This window comes from Loxodonta africana, chromosome 8 (genome assembly GCF_030014295.1).
Source record: "Loxodonta africana isolate mLoxAfr1 chromosome 8, mLoxAfr1.hap2, whole genome shotgun sequence".
Classification (NCBI taxonomy): Eukaryota; Metazoa; Chordata; class Mammalia; order Proboscidea; family Elephantidae; genus Loxodonta; species Loxodonta africana.
Window position 1 is genome coordinate 45,621,385 of NC_087349.1, and position 24,661 is coordinate 45,646,045.

At 38.0% G+C, this 24,661-nt stretch overlaps 1 protein-coding gene across 1 annotated transcript in view; it reads left to right on the forward strand.

Moving 5' to 3' along the window:
- Window positions 1-24,661, forward strand: part of RELN (reelin) — a 525,949-nt gene that overhangs the window by 277,623 nt on the left and 223,665 nt on the right. The window lies entirely within an intron of this gene.

The following is a 24,661-nucleotide window of genomic DNA, read 5'->3' on the forward strand; positions in this document are numbered from 1 at the left end:
AACTTTTAAAAACTGTAGCATAACCAGTACGTAACTTAGAGGTTCTTAAATAGAACAAGTGATCTTAGATTCATTATACTGTTAAATATATAAAAAATGAGCTGAATCATGTTTTTCTATTTGTTTGTATTCCAGGTATTTATTCTTTTTGTTAGAGCGTGAATATTAACTTCAGATATTATCTTTTACAGTATGCCTCACAATTCTACTGTTTGTACTTTATTCGGTGTAGGAGAGATCCAGTACCAATTAAATTATCCTTCCTTAAAAGAAAAAAAAAGTCCATTTTTGTGAGTAGTAAACATTAATGCTGCAGAGTCTGTATACCCACTGACATTGAGTCAATTCCGATTTATAGCAACCCTGTAGGACAAAGTAGAATTACTGCCCCATAGACGTGGTGGATTCGAGCTACAGACCTTTTGGTTAGCAGCCAAAGCTCTTAACCACTATGCCACCAGGGTTTCCCAGAGTCTGTATAGATTCTTTATGTCCTTTTCTTTCAACCTCGGCCTACCATGGACAGTAGAGCTGATGAAAAAGGACTGAAAAATAAGGTAATCAGAGAATGCAGGGTACCTGGGACCCAAAACCCAGAACAAGCCCCAGGCCCGAGGTCTCAGGATTAGGCCCAAACAACATGACTTAGCAAGAGCCTTCGATTTGTCCGTGAGCCACAGGCCTGAAACCCACCAGGCCAGAGAGCTGCTTGTTATTTAAAATGTTAAAGCACGAATTTGAATCCTGGCTCAGAAGACTGAAAGAGTAACAGAACGAGGGAGTTGGAAAAAAGAGAGAGAAGTACACACACACACACATATAAATGCATACATCTTAGTTTTAAAATTAAAAAGTACTTTTTGAAATCTCCTTTTTGGGTGGCAGTTTTAGAATCAAAAGTGGAACTTTAACATGCCATTGTTTGGGAATGAAACAAAATAGTAAAAGAAATTGTAATTTCTTACGTAGAGATTCCATTGGGGAATTTACTTGCTGAATTTTGAGAGTAAAAATCCTTGGGAATGAAGGAACAACATGGTGGCAAATCATTAGCTGCTTAGCCGTATGGCAAATACAGTATAATGAGTGGGCAGTACTTTCCAGAAATGGTTTTGTGTCTCATTATGAGTGCCTGGAGTAGCATCATTCTTTTCATGTGGGTGGCATGAAGGCTAGACTGGGGCACACACACAAATTTCAGAGATGTCATAATTAGGCATATTCATTATGAACTTTTATAAGCGACGTAATAACCATATACCAAAATAGCAATGGTAGTTAAGTAGCCATTGCTTTCATAATCAATTCAAAAATTCTATTAAAAGCATGTTATAAAAACTATATGTAGAGAGTTCAATGTTTATATTTCTTTGTGTACTGTGGACTTCTATAAATCTATACTAATAGCGTGGTTAAATATAGCCTGTCAGATTTAGTGTCACTCCTTAGGAACTCCTTTAGGATTTAAATGTTCATTGCATAGCTTGATGATTCAGATGTTACATAAGCAATTTTGTAGAGGAGTCCATATAATTTATGGTTTCACTGGTGAATTGTGTTCATAAGTATGCACACATAGCCACAGTTGGATAAATGACTAATTCTCCTGATATTTCCACATCACTCTGGTAACCCTTTTCAATTACATGACAAATGTCCAAGAGTCTCAAGTACCTCAGAGATATATATCCAGAAATTGCTTGAATAACCAAAGGTGTCTCAAATAAACTCTACCATGCCAATGTTTAGCAGCAATGCTGTCCTAGCTCTTTCTAAAATACATAAACATTTGTGTATATCTATACACATACGTACATAGGTATACAAGCTATCTTAAGCGAATGAGTTTTAAAGTTAAAGCATCCTGAGAAGATGGTTCTGAAACCTAAAATTTATCAGGTTATCAACAGCTAAATCATTTTGAAAGTGTTCTAAGATATTCTTAGAAGAAGTTTTCATTTTTCCATTCCAATGAAAGATCTCATATCCATTTCTGTGTTGAGACATCGATCTGCTATAATCCTCACTTGATTCATTAGATTCAACTTGTGGAATTTATGGCTGTAGCCTTAGGCCATTTACCCATTTCCTTTAGATTTCCTCTGGGATAGGAAGAAAAATTTGAGATGATGTCCTTGCAAACCATTATCTTACAGATGCTTCCAAACTCTGTTCTCCCAGGCAGGGAACTGGGTCAAAGGGACATGCTGCTGGTGCTCTGCAGCTGTCCTTCGCTTAACAAAATTTCACTGAATATTTACTGTGTGCCCAGCACCATACTGAGCTAACAACTACATTAGGACAAAAAAGTGAGAAAACAGAATAGTTGTACGCCATTTAATGGTGCAGTAGAAGGCACTGGTGGCGTAGTGGTTAAGTGCTACAGCTGCTAACCAAAAGGTCAGCAGTTCGAATCCACCAGGCGCTCCTTGGAAACCCTGTGGAGCAGTTCTACTCTGTCCTGTAGGGTCGCTATGAGTCAGAATTGACTCAACAGCAGTGGGTTTGGATTTTTGTGTGTGTGTGTGTTTAGAAGGCACTGGATACATACGGAACATGAAGCCTCTGGAGAACTGCCAGACTGTGATAAAAGAGATGGGGCGTATGTACAGGTCCTCATGGAGGCAGCACCTGACTAGGTTCTACAGGGCAGAGAAACTCTGGGAGGCTTCTTAAAGAGAATACCCTGAAAGCCAGCAACCTGAGTTAGTGGAAAGGACAGAGAAAAGTTTTCCAGGTGAAGAGACACGCTGAACACAAGTAAGGTTGTAAACACAAATAAGGAGGGCAACATGAGTACCTGTCTAGAGCAGACGGGCTGGCCGAGTAGCTATCGACACTGTCCCATGTTCCACCTGGAGAATTAATGTACATTTTTTAATTTATTTAATAGGCAGTAGAGGTCCACAAAAGAGCCCTCTGTCCTTCTTCAAGAATAAAGAAATGTAATGGAATTCATTCTTAAGGAAGATGATTTGGGCAGTTGGATTATGGGTGGGCTTGTCCCTTCTTTGATACAAATCTGCATTGACTCACTCAGCAAGAATTTTCCAAGTAATGTATTTGTTCAACTTAACTCTTTCTTCATATTAATAGGATTCATTAGTTAAATGAGTAAAGATAAAGCATTTTAAAACATATGCCCCAAAGAACAAATAGTTTGGCTTGCGAGGCAAATCTGTCTTGTCTAACATGGTGTCCTCAGCAACTAGTAAAGGGACTCACAATAAGTAGATGCTTATTTTTTTTTATAAATATTTCTGACCTGAGTGACAAGCAACCATTACGGAGACATCAAAATATTATATGTGACATCTCATGCTTAGAGGGCTATTAGGGGAAGTGATTTGAGAACCTTACTCAATGGAAAAGATGACCCAGAAGAAAAATGAGAATCACCAATAAGCTATAATTTTAGTCCAGCAAGTAGACAAAAATACATGCCCAAGTGTTTATCCAAGTATGTAATTATTGAACTAGAAATAGGCTAAAACCTGTGTATTATTTACTCATAATTTATAGAACTATTATCTGAAAGAAAGATTTGATTTTACCTATGGATATGTTAAAGACTTGGGGTTTTATGTGCATGTACTTTTTTGGCTGCTTTTTTTGTTTTTATCATCTCAAGATAGAGAAAATTCATTAAATCAAAAGCTTTATATTTACAGATTAAGATATAAAAATGTTCTTAGTTCTGAATTGCTCTCTTATGAACTATACTTGCTATAGTACCTCTGAGATAAATGAGAACTACTCATTTTCTATGAGTCTATTTTGAATAATAAGAATTAGAAAACTTTAAAAATTAGAGATACTCTTATTGATGAATTGGAAGATTGCTTTGTAAAAGAAATTTGGCATTTTTTTTTTCTTGAATAGATATATTGAATAAGATGCCACTTGGAAAAGGTATTATCTTTCATTCATCGTAAGGGAAGCAGTTTTTTCCCTTGAGCCTAATTCATAAACATCTTAATTACTCAGAACTTGATTCAGTAGAAAAACTCTCAACTCTTTTACAACAGAAAATTCAGGGGAGGAGAAATTGAGTCTTCCATTCCTTGGTGTGAATTATTGCTCATTTCCTCTATGAACTCACCAATATATTTCTAAATTAGATTCTCGTTTTTTTCAAGAGTCACTCTCTTTGGTGAGTGAGTTAGACTTTGGGAAATTATGAAATAGTGAAAACCTCTCCTGAAAATATGGAAATCTGGAAGTAAGACGCTAACAAAATGTCTGGTGGCGTGAGCTTAAATACAAATCAAACACAAGAGTTTAACAAAGTTGAACAGTAAAATTTGTTTAAATTGTATGCCTTATAAGGTTAAATACATGTTTTATTTGAGCATAAGATTTTTGGATTTAAAAATATATTGAAGTAAGATTTATTTAAGACTTGATTTTCAGATCTTCAAAGATCTATTAACAGAAAAAACTGAAATATTTTTTAATATGGAACACTTTTACATCACCTAAGTTTAATAAATATTGTTGATTTACTTAGTTACATATATACTCTTTATTATTTATTTATATATATAAAGACACAGAACAGATTTTCCTGCCCCTTCACTCTGGAGTTAACCTATTTCTTTTTAGGGAATGTATATTTAAAAATACCAGTTTATATGAACTTTATATATTTTAAATTCACCTTATCCTAAATTCTTAAGTCCCAGTTTAAGTAATAACAAGGGAATATTCTGAAATATTGTAAAATGCTACTAAGTATAAGATTCTGGTAAAGACTTTTTAGATTAAGTAAATGTGTTTTTGAATTATTAAAACTGATAACTAAATAAAAGATTATATGAATTAAAATATACAGTTTGGAAGTCAATACTATGCCCTTTCTCTTTCTAAATATTCAATATGTTGTCATTCACTTTGATAAGGCTTAAAAATATCAATAATTCATTCATAGATGTATCAGTAATTCATTCTTAAATCCATTCTACTAATATTTGTTGAGGGCTGTTCTAGTAGAAGGGATACAGCCATGAACTGCAGGTTCAGAAGGAATTGCACTGATACATACCTAATGGGCTCTCTCAAACACCATTCCTCCATGAAAACTCATCCTGTTGCCACAGCCTGATCTCTCTCTGAACACCTACTTCCTCTGTATTTTTTTTGTGACACCTACTTTGGTTTGAATTAGACACTGGCCTTTTCTGTACATCTGCTTTCACCCTTTATAGCTTAGATACTCCATGAGGGCAGAAGAGTGTACAAGTATCCCTCTTTGTATGTAGAGTGGAATTGTACTCACAACAATTAATTGAATTAAACTGACAGGCTAGGAAAGGGATTTTCTTTGGTTTTAGGCTGGTGTTCAATACTGTACACATTATTGACCGCTGAGGCAAGGGAGTATAAAGGTTCATGCTGCGTAAAACCCATGAGTAATATTAGAGCTTGGTCTGAGCCAGCAATTTCCACTTGCTTATCCATTAATCAAGGACTCCTAATCAAGGACTCTTCTGTCAGAGAGAAGAATGTACAATATATACAACACAATGTGCCTGCATGCAGTGTGGGGAAGCAAAATGTAAGACACTGCCCCAGCCTTTGAGGAGCTTATTATCCAATAAGTGAAAAAGGCCCATGTGTGAAAGACACCCGTAAGCAGTACACACTGATTACTAACAAAGTTGTGCAGACCCCAGTGCCCTGGAATTCAGATGAAAGTGAGAGTGCAGCTTGTTGTAAAGTCCAGGAAAGAGGGAGATCCAGAGGCAGGATTCATTATTTGGGAGCGAGACTGACAAACCAGGTGTGTTACTATCCCATAGCATCAGCATAGTAATGAATGGTGAGGGAATGGGACCCAAGATCATAGCCAAATCAGCAACCAGGGTGGTGACACTGAGTCTTCAGATTGCTGGAGTTGAAAACGGTGCTTAACACCTGCCTAAGGTGTGGATTCATCTTCTTAGAAAATGGGCCAGGGATGAGCACTCAGGTATAGGTTATATGGCTTGGCTCTGGGGAAAGAAGGACTGCCCGCTGGGGAATCTGGCAAAGCCTGATACATTTTGCATTTCTCTGCTTTGTGTTTCTCTCATATAGGCACTGGTGAAAATTCTATAGAGTGGGCTTGCCAGGAAACTTACAAGAGGGTGGGCACCTGGAAATGATTAAAAGATGGCAGGACATTCCATAAATTGCAAGAGAATCTCTCTTTCTCCCTTATGAGAGCAATGGCAGTGAAAATGAAGAAGTACAAATATTTTAGAAGAGAGGGACTGGGGATAGGACTAGAAGGGAGAAAAGCACAGAAGGGGAGGAGGACAGCTGTTCAGTTTATATCCTGTGGTCATTGTCCATCTGCCATAAACTGAAAGAAGTCACCTAATGAGGTTTGAAAATTTCAGCCAGGGAAGTGACTAAGGGACAAAATATTAAGTACAATAAATCATATACTGTCAAATTTCTCCACAAAGGAAGGTTGGCAAATCCAACAGCCTGTTTACTAATAAAGTCCGTTAGAACAGAAATAATTATTGCTAGCTTCATTTTAAAATTAAGCAAATATAAAACACACGATGGAAAAGACTTGTATTTAAAACCTAGCTCTTTTTCTGTATTTTATGAAAGAAGTCTTCCAAGTTTAAAGGAGTATTTTTTAGTGTTAAGTACAGAATTTTTTGAGGATTTTTATTGTTCTACCTTATTTGACCTCTTTTAGCCCTTAACATATTTTAATAGATGCCTGAAATGGAAATTTTGCTTCCTTATAAATGGTCCCTCTTACAACACTGTCCTTGAAATATGTTCTTCAGTTAAAAATGGATATTTTTTGGTGGGCAGCAAACAGAGCTGTATGCACAAACTATTGATTTCCATATTCAAATAATGATTTAATGGATAATTTGGGCAGACTGACAATTTTGGATATATTCATTCCTCTGAACCAGCAATTTCTTTTAATAAAGGAAAGATTTATCTCAACTTCGTTCATGTATTTTATGAAAATTGAATGCAGTTGCTCTTGACAGAGCCAAGAGTATTTTGAGGATTTCTTCTTGTGCAGAATGGAACTGTTGTTAATTAAAGTAATATCTGAGGGCTCCTTTCAGTCCCGATTCCCATCCCTGTCATCTGGGCCTGAGAAGCCCCAGGAAGCATCCAGCCTGGGCTGCCACAAAGCATTATCCGATACAATAACCATTTCTTCCTCCCCTGCTTCTTATCCGTGAATCAAACTGCTGCCCCTTTGGCTACAGCCCTTGAACTGCAACAGGGCATAAGCTGCGTCTTTCTGTGTGGACACCAGAAAGGCGAATCAAGCCTGTAAGTCGTGAGAGCCTGAAACAGCCATGCATGGTAGGATATTTAAGCATGATCAGATCTGGGGGACAGAAGCTAAGAACCTGCCTAGCAGGAGCTGGGTGAGACTTTGACTCAGTCAAGAACAGCAAGCAATCCCTGTTAGCGATGTCTCCTGCATTTATTTTTCCTGTGGTCTGAGCATCGATAAAGTAGCTAACTTGGAGACAGATTCTCGTCTTTCCGAGTGGATATTATTCCCTTTACTTTGGACTCTGCATTCCAAAGTACTCTGCGGGTAATTGAGGCACAGAAAGGTAATAAGAGTAATAAAAACAATTTGCTATGAAGAGTATCAGGCAAGGAGCTAGCTTACTACTAGAGAATAAACTTGATTGTGTTTATATTTATAAAATTCACGAATTGATGGAACTAATTAATATAGACAAGCCGCATTGCAAAACAATATACACAGGTACATAAAATCTTATAAAATGTATGTTGTTATACTAGAAGAGGAAGAAAACAAACATGAAAACCAGGAAACATATTGAACCGGTTGTCCTAGAAATTACAACATTATATGCTTAAAACCGGGAGTCATGTTTTAGGTCCTGTTCAGATGGCAGTACTTCTAAACCTACCATATTATCAAGATGTTGCTCTACTCACAGTAGATGATTGTGAAGCCAGGGGCCAATAGAGTTAATAGTCTTGGGATTTTTCTGGCTGACTCAGTAAAGAAAGAAAGAAAAGCCTACATGCAATATAATTCCTGTTCTACATCATTGTTGTTATCGGAAGAATAAACATCACAGCTGCCTCCAATGTAATACTCAAACAGAAATTTGTAGAACTATCAAAATATAGATCATCTGGATAATAATGCCCCATGACTTGCTTGAGGCAGAATTTTTGAAGAATTGCGAAGTAGCAAATGAGTTTTTACTGTGTTTCTTGTTGCTTTTGGCTGCAATGGAAGTATTTTTTTTCCCTAGTGAATAGTACTATCCTCAAAAATCGCTATTAACATAAAACATGGATAATTGCCAGAACTGGCTTATTTTACCAGTATCTTTATGTTGCTCATCACAGTTTCACATTTGAATATGGCATGACACAAGTCCCCTTCTTGAAGGCTCCAGCCCAAAGTAACATGTAAAATCCCCTGGGAGTGACAGAGTCTAGCTCTTTAAAACCTTTTCTGAAAGTTCCCCATTCGTCTGTCTCTTTCCATTTACTACTACCTCAAGTTAATGGTCCTACCTTCCACTTATCTATGTTGCAAAGATGAAAGCACATGTTGATGGTGCTAAGATTGGTGCCAGTCATAACTGGGAGTTCTAAGTAGCCAGATTACATCCATTTCATAACTGTATGATCTTTCTATATGAAATGAGGTTGTTTACATGCCCCACTTGTCTCTGAGGTCTGAAAGGTGAGTAAGGACTGCGGCAGCACTTGTGTTGCAAGAATCCTCAGCAGGGCTCTGTCCAGACACTCCTCAAGCCTTCAGTATTTATGGACCCTGTTTTGCTATCTCGAGGCATGATTTCTGGCAGTGCTTTGCCCATCTATAAATTCTGCAAAATCGGTTCCCTCCTCTTCTGCGGCTCTGTGCTACATTTGAAACAGCAGCTTGTTTTTAAGGCAGACCTTTGGGGAAGGAGGCTGCCCCAGGCAACCACTACCAGTCCCCAAGAGGACAGTAGCTCCTTCTATTGTTTCTGTTCTGAATTACTTTGAAAAATCCTGGGCTTGGTGGAGAAGGACATAACCAAATAAAAATAAAGCTACCCAGGCCTTGGGAGACTGAAAAACAAGTGATTTTTATCCACTATAAAAGTGAAGAGAGATAGAGGTGGCCATTACAAATACAGGTTTACAATCCCTAATCTGTAATTCTGAATTACAAAAAACCTTAGAAAAACTGCCTTTTTGTTTTTGTTTTATTTATGTGATGGCAGCGCCTGACATGACCTGAATTCATTTGCAGCAACACCTGACTTGGAATGATTTAAGGCTATTTGTAATCTTTATTTATACTACTTACGTGAATCTCCCCGCATTTCGCTGCAGAAGTATTAATATGTTTGATTATATAGCTTTGCCCCAAACCTTGCTGGAGATAAAAAAAAAATAGCTTTGCCCCAAACCTTGCTGGAGATATTGCATAATATATGGTATACATGCCATATTGCCTTTCTGAAATATGTTAATTAATTAGTTTAAATCCTGAAACTCAGCTAACTCCAAGGGATTATGGTCCTAGATGGCTATTATTTCAAAGAAGGAAGAAATTCTTAAATTTTTAATGGAAAAAAAATTGCTAATATTATTATTGTCTAAGTGACCTTGATTTCATAATACCAAATCACGCTATTCTTTGAAAGAAGTTTGTGACTTTTGAAAACCTCCCGAAGGTATTTGCAGTCCCCTGCATACAGGCATTTATGATTAACAGGCTATTACACAATGAACAGGTTTTCAATGTCTTAACATGGTCTTTATTTGATTAGTACGTAATTGCTACTTGTTCATGTGCATGTATATTCTTGACATTATAAATGCTAAATGCCCTTCAGAATTCTCTCAGCAAGCAGAAGCACTCAGGTTAGTGAGGCCCAGAAGTAACAGGTTCTGTCCGGCTTTTGTTGAGCCCCTGAGCTTCATGAGTGTCAACATAGGCTTCATTCAGTTTCATCTCCAGTGTGGTCCAAAAATGAACAGTATGTTTCTAGTGTAAGCAAACAATTACTTAAACGTCATTTCATTAATCCTAATTCAGTTGCAATGTGATTCATTTCCTTATAAAATATTTTAATTGAGCCAAACTAGGCTGTGATACAGAAGAAAAATCATTTTAAAAAATCATACATTCTCATTCCCTTTATTCTTGCCCTGTTGTCAAAACGCATTTGTCACTCTATTGTGCCATGTTAAGCAAAGTGGAAATTGAACTCTGGAATCTGGAATCCTGTCCTTTATGACACGTGTGTGTTCATGAAGTGCAAGAACATACACGTGTGTGTCCAGGTATGGTGGGGCCTGAATCTTATGCAATTTGGGCAGAGCATGAAGGTCTCTTTAAGAAAATAATACATTACACATTCAAACCCCGCGTACTCTGGGGGCTTGCATGTTGCTGTGATGCTGGAAGCTATGCCACCGGTATTCAAATACTAGCAGGGTCACCCATGGCAGACAGATTTCAGCTGAGGTTCCAGACTAAGAGAGACTAGGAAGAAGGACCTGGCAGTCTACTTCTGAAAAGAATTAGCCAGTAAAAACCTTATGAATAGCAGTGGGATATTGTCTGATATAGTGCCGGAAGATGAACCCCCCAAGTTGGAAAGAACTAAAATATGACTGGGGAAGTGCTGCCTCCTCAAAGTAGAGTTAACTTAATGACATGGATGGAGTCAAGCTTTCAGGACCTTCTTTTGTTGATGTGGTGGGACTCAAAATGAGAAGAAACAACTGCAAACATCCATTAATAATTGGAATGCAGAATGTACAAAGTATGAATCTAGAAAAATTGTAAATCATCAAAAATGAAATGGAGCACATAACTTTGATATCCTAGGCATTAGTGAGCTGAGATGGACTGGTACTGGTCATTTTGAATCGGACAAAAATATGGTCTACTATGAAGGGAATGACAGCTTGAAGAGGAATGGCGTTGCATTCATCGTCAAAAAGAACATTTCAAGATCTATCCTGCAGTACAATGCTGTCAGTGATAGGATAATATCCACACACCTACAAAGAAGACCAGTTAATACAACTATTATTCAGATTTACGCACCAACCACTAAGGCCAAAGATGAAGAAATTGATGATTTTTACCTATTTCTGCAATCTGACATTGATTGAACATGCCATCAGGATGCATTGACAATTACTGGTGATTGTAATGCGAAAGTTGGAAAAGAATAAGGATCAGTAATTGGAAAATATGGCCTTGGTGATAGAAACAATGCTAGAGATCGCATGATAGAACTTTGCAAGACCAATGTCTTCTCCATTGCAAATACCTTTTCTCACCAACATAAACAGTGACCATATAGGTTGACCTTGCCAGATGAAATACAGAGGAATCAAATCGACTACATCTGTGTAAATAGATGATGGGAAAGTTCAATGTCATCAGTCAGAACAAGGTCAAGGGCCAACTGCAGAACAGACCATCAGTTGCTCATATGCAAGTTCAAGTTGAAACCAAATTAGAACAAGTCCATGAGAGCCGAAGTATGACCTTGAGTATATCCCACCTGAATTTAGAAACCATCTCAAGAATAGATTGGATGTGATGAACACTAATCACCGAAGACCAGATAAATTGTAGAATAACATCAAGAACATCATACATGAAGAAAACAAGAGGTCATTAAAAAGACAGGAAAGAAAGAAAAGACCAAAATGGATGTCAGAAGAGACTCTGAAACTTGCTCTTGAACGTAGAGTAGCTAAAGTGAAAGGAAGAAATGATGAAGAAGATTTCAAAGGGGGCTCGAGAAGACAAAGTAAAGTGTAATAATGACATGTGCAAAGAGCTGGAAATAGAAAACCAAAAGGGAAGAACGTGCTTGGCATTTCTCAAGCTGAAAGAACTGAAGAAACAAATTCAAGCCTGAAGTTGCAATACTGAAGGATTCTACGGGGAAAATATTAAACGATGCAGGAAGCACCAAAAGAAGATGGAAGGAATACACAGAGTCACTGTACCACAAAGAATTGGTCAGAGTTCAACCATTTCAGGAACTAGCATATGATCAGAAACCTATGATACTGAAGAAAGAAGTCCGAGCTGCACTGCAGGCATTGGGGAAAAACAAGTTTCCAGGGATTGGTGGAATATCAATTGAGATGTTTCAACAAATGGATGTGGTGCTGGAAATGCTCACTCATCTATGCCAAGAAATTTGGAAGATGGCTATCTGGCCAATAAACTGTAAGAAATCCATATTTATGTCTATTCCCAAGAAAGACAATCCAACCTAATGGGGAAATTATCAAACAATATCATTAATATCACATGCAAGTAAAATTTTGCTAAAGGTCATTCAAAAGCATCTGTAGCAGTATATCGACAGGGAACTGCCAGAAATTCAAATTGGATTCAGAGGAAGACATGGAACCAGGGGTATCACTGCTGATGTCAGATGGATCCTGGCTGAAAGCAGGGAATACCACAAAGATGTTTACCTGTGTTTTATTGACTATGCAAAGGCATTTGACCATGTGGAGCATAACAAGTTATAGATAACATTGCAAAGAATGGAGATTCCAGAACACTTAATTGTGCTCACAAGGAACCTGTACATAGATCAGGAGGCAGTTGTTTGAACAGAACAAGGGAATACTGCATGTTTTAAAGTCAGGAAAGGTGTGTGTCAATGTTGTATCCTTTCACCATACCTATTCAATCTGTATGCTGAGCAAATAATCCAAGAAGCTGGACTCTATGAAGAAGAACGGGCCATCAAGATTGGAGGAAGGCTCATTAACAACCTGAGATGTGCAGATGACACAACCTTGCTTGCTAAAAGTGAAGAGGACTTGAAGCAGTTACTGGCAAAGATCAAAGATCACGGTCTTCAGTATGGATTATACCTCAACATAAAGAAAACAAAAATCCTCACAGCTGGACCAGTAAGCAATACTGTGGTAAATGGAGAAAAGATTGAAGTTGTCAAGGATTTCATTTTACTTGGATCCACAATCAACACCCATGGAAGCAGTAGTCAAGAAATCAAATGACACATTGCGTTGGGCAAATCTGCTGCAGCAGACCTCTTTAAAGTGTTGAAAAGCTAAGATGTTACCTTGAAGACTAAGGTGCGCCTGACCCAAGCAATGGTGTTTTCAGTGACCTCATATGCATGCGAAAGCTTGACAGTGAACAAGGAAGACCAAAGAAGAACTGACACCTTTGAATTGTGATGTTGGCAAAGAATATTGAATATACCATGGACTGCTAAAAGAGCGAACAGATCTGTCAGGAGGAAGTACAACCAAAATGCTTCTTAGAGGCAAGGATGACGAGACTACATCTCAAATTCTTTGGACATGTTATCAGGAGGGATCAGTCCCTGGAAAAAGACATCATGCTAGGTAAAGTAGAGGGTCAGTGAAAAAGAGGAAGATCCTCAATAAAATGGATTGACAAAGTAGCTACAACATTGGGCTCTAGCATAACGACTGTGAGTATGGCACAGGACCCGGCAGTGTTTCGTTCTGTTGTACATAAGGTAGCTATGAGTTGGAACTAACTCAGCAGTACCTAACAACAACACACGTTCAAGGCTGGGTAAAATTAGAGTATTTTTTTAGAATGCGAGAAGAATTCACAACAAATTGCACATTTTTAGAAGCTGACAAAACTCCAAGCACTGTGAAATCCGAAATACAATCTCTTTATATATTAACTACTTGAAATGCCCTGTAGTACATTTTTCTTTATAATTATTTGGCTGCATACTCCTCATGTGATAATGATTTTTAAAAATATTTTGTATAGAGAAAATAGAAAAATAGTTCCGTCTGCCTCTAGCTTGGTGGATTGGAATTTCTTTTTTATTATTAGTAATTACATTCACAGCTCCTTATTGATAATGTATAAATTTTTATGATCTTTATCAAATTGGGAAAATCTGCATTGCATTTCTTTCATCTATAAATTTAAGGTGTCAGGGCATCTTAACTTTCTTTGGTCCGTCTTAACTGTTCTTTGAATTGATGTCACTCATTAAGCAGTTTGTCATCATGGTCCTTGAGTCATGATGCTGGATGAATCAGCACAGTGGGCTATGGGAAAGTTCCTGGAAACCCTTCCTGTACTGAGAATGGTACACTGTCAAATAGAAGTGACCTATGAATCACATAACCATATCACTAAATCCAAAATAAACATATCTCCAACTCAAGCTTCCCCTTACCTGGATCGGAAAAGCAGCCATAGCCCTCCAGTGACACCTGACAGGAGGCAGAGCATAAGGAAGGGAGAGTCAGAATGGAGACAGCAGTCTTAATTAATTGCAAGTGTTATAAAATGTGGTCATGTGAACACATTGCTGGGGCTCCTCCCAGGGCCCTAGAAGGTTCTCATACAAGTGGGAGGCCCTAGAGCTTAAGCTTCATAAGCTTGGGGTAAATCTGCTTCTGCTTATTTTAAATATGTTAGAATTAAGCACCACATTTACGTAAGTTACATTGAGATATATATATATATGTTTTCTGATAATAATCTTATCACTTCCTTACTTCTTTCACACTCTTCTGCAAATAGCCTCAACTTTCCCTTCTAAGTACCAATATCCTGTCTCCTTTCCTTTGTTTAATATTCCATTGCTTTTGCCTATCTCAGTAGTTGTGTTTAGGAGCCATGGAGATTCCAATATACTGCTGTAGCTAGTGTTCCAATTTTTAATTAGTAGTCATCACTTATGAAAACTAATACTTTTATTGCATATAGATATTTTAAACCATGGATTTTCTACATCCATAATATTATATACCATTTACATGCCTTTATAACTCATATTCATTGACAAACTACATTTACTGTCCGTATAAATGGGGGAAGTGAAAGAGCACTGGATTGGCAGTCAGACCATCTAGTCTCTTCTCTGCCAACTGAACTCACCACATAACCTTAGGTAAGTAGTACAGTCTGGACCCCTGGTGACTTGCTTGTGAAGTGAGAGGTTTCATCTTCATTATCTCATAAATGTCTTCCCACTATGGTCCTAAATATAAAAACGGGGTAAAAGTAATGAATCATGAATGAACCAGGAATACATTTTGTCGGAACGTATGGTTATTATGTAGGCCATTTTAGTTAAGGCAGCTCCACAAGAAATACTGAAGTAGCTGCCATATCCTTATTCAACCTATTGTAGTTAATATATGCGTGTAGCTTTTTTTTTTTTGTCACCAGGGAAAAATATTAAGTAGAGGAACAGAATTGCCAGTGTTGAACCAGGTAGCATTGTTACCCAAAGAGTTCTCACTGTCAGCCTGAGAGATGAGACGTGCTACCCCTCTGACTCTTTCTACAAGGGAGTGTCAGTGTCAGACAGTGTCAGAGACTATAAGCACCAACCACTTCCTATACTGCTGAAAAGGTGCTACCAAAAAGTATAGTATATACAGCACTGTTATTATTATACTGTAGTGTCGTATATCCAAAAGCATACCTTCTGGAGCAATGGTTAAATGCTTGGCTGCTAACTGAAAGGTGGGTGGTTTGAACCAACCAGCAACTCTGTGGGAGAAAAGAACTGGTGATCTGTTTCTGTAAAGATTTACAGCTTGGGAGCCCTATGAGACAGTTCTACTCTGTCTTAAGAGTTCGCTATGAGTCAGAATAGACTCGAAGGCACACAACAACGACAACATGTCCAAAAGAGTCTCTTCCTAGAGTTTAAGTGGAAAAAAAAAAAAACCTAGGGAATATTCATTCAATAAGTATTCATTGAGCTCCTTTTCTGAGCGAAGCAACCTCAAGGCACTGAGGAGTCAGCATTTACAAAGCAAAGTCTTTGCCCTGGTGGAGCTGACAGTCTGTTGGGAGGAGGTAACCATCAAACAAATGAATATATCAAGGAGTAATAAATGCAATGAAGAAAAGTAAATTAAGACAATAAAACAAGGGTCAGTAGGCAAAGGGGGTGGCATTTTATTGAAGGTGGCAGGGACAGGCCTGTAAGAGTGCGATCATTGGCAGACTTGAATTGTGTGAAGGAGCTAGCCCTGCAAAAGAATGGCCAGAGTAAGAGCCATGAGGACTGTTTTTGGAGCTGTCACAAGAGCTTTATGTGAATGACAGTACTAAGTGACCTATGGCTTCTTAAGTGGGAAAGGCTGTTCAGAGGGTCTGTATTTACTAGTTAATCCTGAATGACAGCCAAAATTAAGAGAAGCAGAACTGAACCATAAGAAAGTAACTAGACTTTTTAGTATACAGGTAACGAGACTTTTTAGTATACAGGTGCCTCCGACATAAGAGATACCTTTGGTAGTTGGCTGATTGAGTGATCACCTTGTTCTGGCTTCCTATGGCCTAAGTGGAAGGTTACATACCGTCTATTGATTTTCATAAATTATACAAGGGATAGTCTTATTTAAACAGAACCAGAGGTAAAAGTTAATACCTCTATCAAATGTAATTTCAAATTGAATAGAATTGTTAATAGACCAGTCCAATGTTACAATGAAGTCTTTGTTAGAATTATAGTTATGTGTTTCTCTAACAGTAAAAGGACGCAAGCATATAAAATTAAACTTTGTCATTCTTTTTTTTAAAGAGCCATGGTGGCACAGGGTTAAGGTTAGCAGTTCAAATCCACCAGCCACTTCTTGGAAGCCCTGTAGGGCAGTTCTGCTCTGTCCTCTAGGGTCGCTGTGGGTTGGAATTGACTCAATGGCAATGGGGTTTGTTTGTTTGTTTTTTAATTTCTGTTTTATACTTGTTATTATTAATTGTTTCTTTAAGTAGGATGGTTACTTTGGAGCAGATTTACAATCTATTATGGAATTTGTTAGTTAAGATACAAATGTGGTTTACACTGGTATCTTAAACTTAATCCTTATTGCAATATTATATCAGGGTAACTGTCCACATAATTAGGAGCCCTTGTGGCACAGTGGGTAAAGCAATCAACTGTTAACCAAAAGATCAGTAGTTCAAAACCACCAGTGGCTCCGTGGGAGAAAGATATGACAGTCTGCTACCGTAAAAGATTTAAAATGTTATCTTTTTGGAATATAATTTTTGTAAAATCTCTCTAAAAAGCCTTTCTATAGTTTTTTTTTTTAAGGGAATGGCTAATACATTCTCTAGAATAGGATTAATTTTTTGTTTTCCCCGAGAGCCCAGTTAGGAAATTGTCACATTGATTTGGGTGAGAGATGATCTAAGGAGTTGGTATAAAAGGTAAAGGAAAGATACATATTTAATAAATATGCAGGAAGGGGATCCATAGGAAAATATATTCAGGCCACATTAAAATGTGTGTTTAAAAAAAAGAAAAAAAGGCAGAATGTCCCAATGCTTAATACCTCATGATCACTTCATGATATCGACTGACCTCAGGGTAGAGGGGCTGTTCAGGCCAGAAAGACCACCTCATGCTATCAGCTGGCATCAGGAGAGAGAACTGAATTATGTAATTAAAAACCAAAACCAAACCTATTCCCATCAAGTTGATTCTGATTCATAGTGACCCTATAGGACAGAGGAGAACTGCCCCATAGGGTTTCCAAGGAGCTACTGGTGGATTTGAACTGCCAACCTTTTGGTTAACAGCCAAGCTCTTAACCACTGTGCCACCAAGCTGTGGACCCAGACACTCCATGGGCTTCCTGATTGGTGAAAGACATCCATGCACAAGAAATAGTAGTGGCTCTCTTTTACGGGACATGGAAACTTCATATTGGGAACCCTCCTAGACCTCGTCCTATCCTTTTTCTTCCTACAATAAAACTATAATTGTAAGTAAAACAAAAAAGAGAGAAACAGAGTATGTTTTGTATACCAGAAGCAGTATACTGTATTTTTACACAAATAATGCACACCTTCTGTTAGTTTGGCAACCATGCCCTCCTTCCATGACCATGAGGTATTTTCATAAGAGCTCTATGCTATTTTTTTTACAGCAGCACATAAAAAAAAAATTCGTGTAGCTGCACTTATGAAAATACCTCGTTGGGGGGAGGGTGCAGCTGGCAAACAAACATAGGAGGCATGCATTATTTGTATAAAAATACGGTAGTAAAGATGTCAAAAGCATTGATCTGGTCTGCCCAATTCTGAATCCCATTTGTTGGCAGATGTGGCCTTGGTTAAATTTCTTAAACTCTCTTTGCCTCAGTTTCCTTACCTGTAAAATGGGAATGTACATAGTAGTACCCACCTGTTCATAGCAGCCCCGGTTGTTTTCTTGAGTAACTGGGATTCTTTCTTCTTCATGGATGCTATAAAAATTCTAACTTATAAGCTTTCCCATTTTCTTTGGGCACTAGGAACTGCAAAACCAGCATTTCAGCTCCACTATAGCAATTATACAGACCTTATGAAATTTATCTTTTTGTTGTTGCTGTTGAATTTTCTTACTGTCTTACTCTCAGGATATCCTCTTTTTTGCCCAGTAGACTGTTCTCTTCCTCCACTAATGCATTTATCAGTGATGCAGACAAACAAGTCAGTTAATCATTTGGGCATCAGTTTTCATTTCTTTATTGAACTTCTACCAGTTCCAGCAAAGAGTAGGAAAATGACCCAAAGTGAAAAAAGTCATAGAAAGAAAAATGTGCCACAAGTTCTTTGATCAGCCAGTAATTAAATTTAATATTTAGCTGAAGAATGAGGCATTTGTTCCTTTTTCTAGGATAAATGAATTGATGAAATAAAAATTATTGAATCATAGCTAAGATATATTAAACAATGTGGGCCAAGAACTGTTTTCTAAGCACTTTTCATGCTTTAACTTCTTCATTTTCACAATAGTCCTATGAAGTGATTGCTATTATTATCCATTTTACAAATTGGAAAAATTGGGCACAGAAAGGGTAAGGGACTTGCCCAAGGTCACACAGCTAAGACATGTCAAAGCCCAGGTTCCAGCCCTGGCAGCCTGCCTCTAGTAGCCATTCTCCAAACCCCTATACTGTAATGCCTCTCTGTAAGATACCTTACATCAGAGGAAATTGCATTCTAAAAAGTGAATAATAAAATTATGCAGAACTACCAGTAACGCTAACAAGCATTGACTTCATTATCTGTAGAGTTCTCCCATGTGTGAAAAATTAAATAAGATCTGTTTAAGGCTATACAGTACGTTCTGAGATGCATGTAGCTGTCAAAGATTTTCTTATCAATCCATCACATAGCAATTCTTAGATGAGGATTTTTCTATAAGATTACAATTCTATTAGGTTTCTTTCTCAACATAAAAGTGTGGTTCTTTTCCCCCTTAGGACAGTGTGATAATGTGCTTAAATATTCAAATAGAAACAGAGTATATCAACTTAAAGAGACAAGATAATGTCTTATTATCAAGAAGATATTATATTTGGGGAACTTTTTTGAATGCAGTGGAAAATAATTCCTCACAGCATGAGCCCCGAGGATGATTTTCTGTGTGGTTTATGACCATTTTGTATGACTTTGAAAATTGCTTCTTTTCAGTTATTCTGAGCCATCATGATAAATAAGTAAAATAATTCATCTGGCTGTCATTATTCCTCACCTTATTTCATCTGGCTGATAAAAAAAAAAAAAAAACCTTTACTGTTGAGTGGATTCCGACTCATAGCAACCCTATAGGATAGAGTAGAAATTCCCCATAGGGTTTCTTCTAAGGAGCAGCTGGTGGATTCGAACTGCCGGCCTTTTTGATTAGCTGCCACGTTCTTAAGTGGCTGATAGAAGGATTGAAAATTTACCGTAATAACCCATAAAATTTTGTCTGTCATATTTTAATTCTGTCTTAGTTACCTAATGCTATCATAACAACAATAAAATATCAGAAATGTGTAGCTTTGAAAATAAGAATTTATTGTCTCACAGTTTTGGGAGACTGTAAGTCCAAATCAGGGCATCAGCTCTAGAAAAGTGTCCTTCCTGGTCAGTGGCCCCAGGCCACTCATGGTAGATATATCTTGGATTTTATCTGCTATAGATGTTACATAAAGCCTTAAAAGTTGCTAAAATCACCAAAGAAGGCAGCATAGATAAGAGAAGAGAAAGGCACTAATACATTTAGAGGTCAACCAGGAAAGGGGCAATAAATAAAGGAGACTGAGAGGGAGTTGCCCATGAAGTAAGAGAAAAATCAGGAAGGTGGTAGAAGCCAGGAGAAGAAAGTATCCAAGAAAGGGAGCAGGAATGACTTGACAAATCCTACTGAGAGGTCAAGTAAGCTGAATTTGGAAAGTCGTCCATTGTTTTGGCAACATAGAGGTCCCCAGTGACCTAACCAGGAGCAGTTTCAGTGGGGTGCTGGAGAGCAGATGGCCTGTGTGGAGTGGAGAGAAGAGAATTGGAGATGAGGAAGTGGAGGCAATAACTAGACAACTCTTGAGAAATTTTGCTGTAAAGAAGAGCAATAGTAAAATGGAAGGAGAGGGTGGGATATCAAGAAAGCTTTTTTTTTTTTATTTTTTAAGATGGGAGATGCTTAGTCTTGTTTGTATGATGATAGAAATGATCCAGGAAGTTGGAAAAAAATTGATGATGCAGGAGAAAAAGAGGATATTTTAAGGAGTAAGGTTCTTGAAAATGTGAGAGCAGATGGAATCTAGACCACAAGAGTAGGTTCACCTTTGATTGGTGCAGATGCACTTCATCCCCTGTAACAAATTGTTTTTGTTGTTGTGTACCATTGAGTGGATTCTGACTCATAGTGACTTTATAAGACAGAGTAGAGTTGCTCCATACGGTTTCCTAGGCAGTAATCTTCACGAGAACAGATCACAGGTCTTTTCCCTTGAGGAGCAACTGGTGGGTTCGGACTACCCACCTTTTGGTTAACAGCTGAGCACTTAACCATAGTGCCACCAGGGCTCCTACCCTGTAACAGGAGAAAGGAAAAAACGTAGGTACGGATGGGCAGACAGCATGGTACCTGTAGATTTTACTGTCTGGTGTTCCTGTTTTTCCTAACTATTAGCATAGCACTGTTACCTAGTAAGAACGAACTTGTTGTTAGGTGCCATCTAGTCAGTTCCAACTCTTAGCAACCCTGTGTGCAACCACTGTCTGATCCTGTGCCATCCTCACATTCGTTGCTATGTTTGAGCCTATCTTTGCAGCCACTGTCAGTCCATCTTATTGAGGGTCTTCCTGTTTTTTGCTGACTCTCTACCTTACCACACATGATGTGCTTCTCTGGGAACTGGTCCCTCCTGAGGATATGTTCAAGTATGTGAGACTAAGTCTCACCATCCTCACTTCCAAGGAGCACTTTTGCTGTATTTCTTCCAAGACTTATTTGTTCTTTTGGCAGTCCATGGTATATTCAATATTTTTCACCACCACCATAATTCAAAGGCATCAATTCTTCTACAGTCTTCCTTATTCATTATCCAGCTTTTGCATGCATATGAGGCAATTGAAAATATCACGATGTGGGTTAAACACTCCTTAGTTTTCAAAGTGACATCTTTGCTTTTCAACAGCTTAAAGAGGTCTCTTGCAGCAGATTTGCCCAGTGCAAGTACCTCATTTAATTTCTTGACTGCTGCTTCTGTGGGCATTGATGGTGGATCCAAGCAAAATGAAATCCCTGACAACTTCAGTTCTTTCTCCATTTATCGTGATGTTGCTCATTGGTCCATTTGTGAGTATTTTTGTTTTTTTTATGTTGAGGTGCAATCTGTAGTGTACTGAATTTCATCGGTAAGTGCTCTTCACTTTCAGCAAGCAAGGTTGTGTCATGTGCATATCGCAGGTTATTAATAAGTCTTTCTCCAATCCTAAGCATGTTCTTCCCTTTTGGCTTTCTGACTCTAGGTCTTTGCACATTTCATTATAATACTTTATTTTGTCTTCTCAAGCTCCCCATCTTTCATTCAGCTCTTTTACTTCGTCATTTCTTCCATTTGCTTTAGCTAGTGTACATTCAAGAGGAAGTTTCCGAGTCTCTTCTGACATCTATTTTGGTCTTTTCTTTCTTTCCTGTCGTTTTAATGACCTTGCTTGGAATGAACTTAGAATGAACTATATTTTTTTCTAATTTTCAGATTTTTAACATAAAATTGTATGCCTAAGGATAAACTCAAACATGTAATTTTATGTTAAAAAATTAAAAAATAGAAAAACAATAATAACCCAGTATTTTTGTACTTAACTTGGTGATGCAAAGCTGGTTGTTACAATAGCACAAATTCTTAGGCAGGGCATCATCAATGAAGTGTTGTTTGATTGCAAGATAGTTTCAGGGCATATGTATACACCTTTGGCAGAGGAGTAGAGATGGCTTGTATTTACATAGCAATGCGTATGTCTTAAAGCTATAGGACAAACTATAAGAAGTAATAGGCCAATATAGTTGTTGATAAAAAATATCCGTCATTGTACACTATGGGCTTGACTAAACAACCAATAGTAATGTAAGTGACGGTTATTATAAATAAGTTTATCTTTATCATTATCAATTTAAACCAAGAATTGACAATAAAGACTAAAAGGAAAAAGCACTGATAAGGTACCTTTAACACAAGATATCTGTCGTCCCCCACACTGTGGGAATTGCTATAATCTGTGTGTTTGTAGCACTCCATAGAAGCCAGGTTTCTTAGATTACTGGGGTCCTCAGTAAATGCTAAAAGTTCTCTAGTTTTATTTTATGAATAGTAAACTTTAGTCTTTCTTAATTACTTTGTAGGTTACTTGTACCCTTACCGTGGGTAAGAAACAAAATACTTGAAGTTTTAGACGAGTATAAGCTCATCGATGGCTTTCAGACCATGCTTTGATAACCATGGTTCTAAATTATCCTCCCTGTTAATAATCTTTTAAATCCCTGAAACATTGCTCCCTAGAGTGAAGGATTATGTTAGAATCATCTAAAGCAGGGAAAACAGATCTGCAGATGAGAGGGTATTTTGCATTTGACATTTGGGGTTGTCTTTCCATCCCAGTTTTAAATTTAAGCTTTGACAATTAAATATCTTTCATTTAAGAGGGGAGAGAAAGAGATACCTGTTATAGGTGGCACCTGTTTGTTATTGTCTCCCCAGTACATAAGAGGTGCTTTGGGGTTGTGGTAGCTCTGCACCACAGCATCTGGGTGAAGGAAGTTGGGGTGACTTTAGGCACCTGGCACACTGGAAAGGAGTGAACACTGATTAACTCTTTCCTCCCCTCACCCCAAACAGAATCAAGCAACCATTTTTACTCTGAGCAAGGATCAGTCTCATTATGCTGACCAAAGTCTGTGTTACAGTGAGGGAGTGAGGGTGCATTTTGGAAGGGATTATGTGAAGAAAATTTTCACCCAGTGTATGTGGCATAATGGATGGACACAACAATAAGCTCAAACTTACCAACGATCGTGAACATGGTACAGAACCAGACAACTAATAACAACAATGTATGGCATAACTGTACCTGGTGTTGGGTGGGAATCATGTATTCACTGGACTGGTGCCATTTGGAATGGTAGTTTGGTGTCAGTGGCCTCTAGGTGAGGCAAGTATCCAAAGCTGACTGGTTCTTGGGGAGGCTCGGTAGGCACACATCTTCTAGCTGGGGCCTCCTCCTATAGTTCCCTTGGCATCAGCAGTGCCTCTCCTCTGGCTGGCTACTTGTATAACACACCCCAGTCCTGATCTTCCTGTTATTCTCCCCTCTGTTAAGTCCCTAATCCTTTTTTTGGCCATCTTCCTACTTGGGAACCCTTTAAGATACCCTGGGTCAGTTGTGTTTCCCAGGTACATATTTGGTCTCTAGGAGCTGTGCGCCTTTACCCCACTGGTGCTGGTGTTGTAGCTGGGGTGACTGAGGAATTTTTGAAAGATTATAAGGAGGAAGGTAACATGATTCAGCTCACTTTAAGAAAGAGCACTCTGGCAAGAGTGTAGCTGACTGAGGGCGGTGAAGCTGGAGACAGGGAAACCAATGCAGAGTCCTGGCAGGAGCTAATGAGGGTCCATTGAGAATGGTGAGGGGGAGGTGGATTCAAAAGATATTAATGTTTTAGATATGAGACTAGATATGAGAAAACTTAGTGACTTAGGGGCTGAGGAAGAGTGAATCACCTGCCAGGTACCTTTTTATTTTATGGTTACAGAATAAATTTACTCTCACTACAGTGTAAAGATATAAGAAAATAGAAACGCAGTTATATTTGTCATCAAGATCATGTATAGACCCATTTCTATTTTGATGTACATCAGCTTACCTTCTCTCTTTTGAATTTGTAAACAATTTACAAGAAATTGTATGAGGTAAAGAACATTTTTGGTTATCTATTCTACCCTTTCCTTTTTCAGGGATTCATCTTACACATTTGCTTTTAAGTACTTGTGGTATCTAAAACATAAAGGAAGCACATGGGTAGCATTCGAATTCTCTAGGCTAATTTGAACTTTCCTTTGAAATAGCAGATTCTCTGCCAGAGCTCCTTCTTGTCTGTGTTGAAGTTTGTCCCACATAATCCTCCCTGTTTCCTTTTCCAGACAGTTTGCTATTTATTTTAAGCAGCTGCTTGTGAAAGGTAGAATTTAACAATGATTAAAATGGCATAAGGTGGGTTTCTGTTTGAGCTCAGGGTTGCTGGGTAGCTTTCCTTTGAATACCCCTTTCTTTCATGCTTTTTCACCTATGTTTTGGCTGTGAGAATAAATCCAGCAAAACTGCTATTTGGCCTTTTAG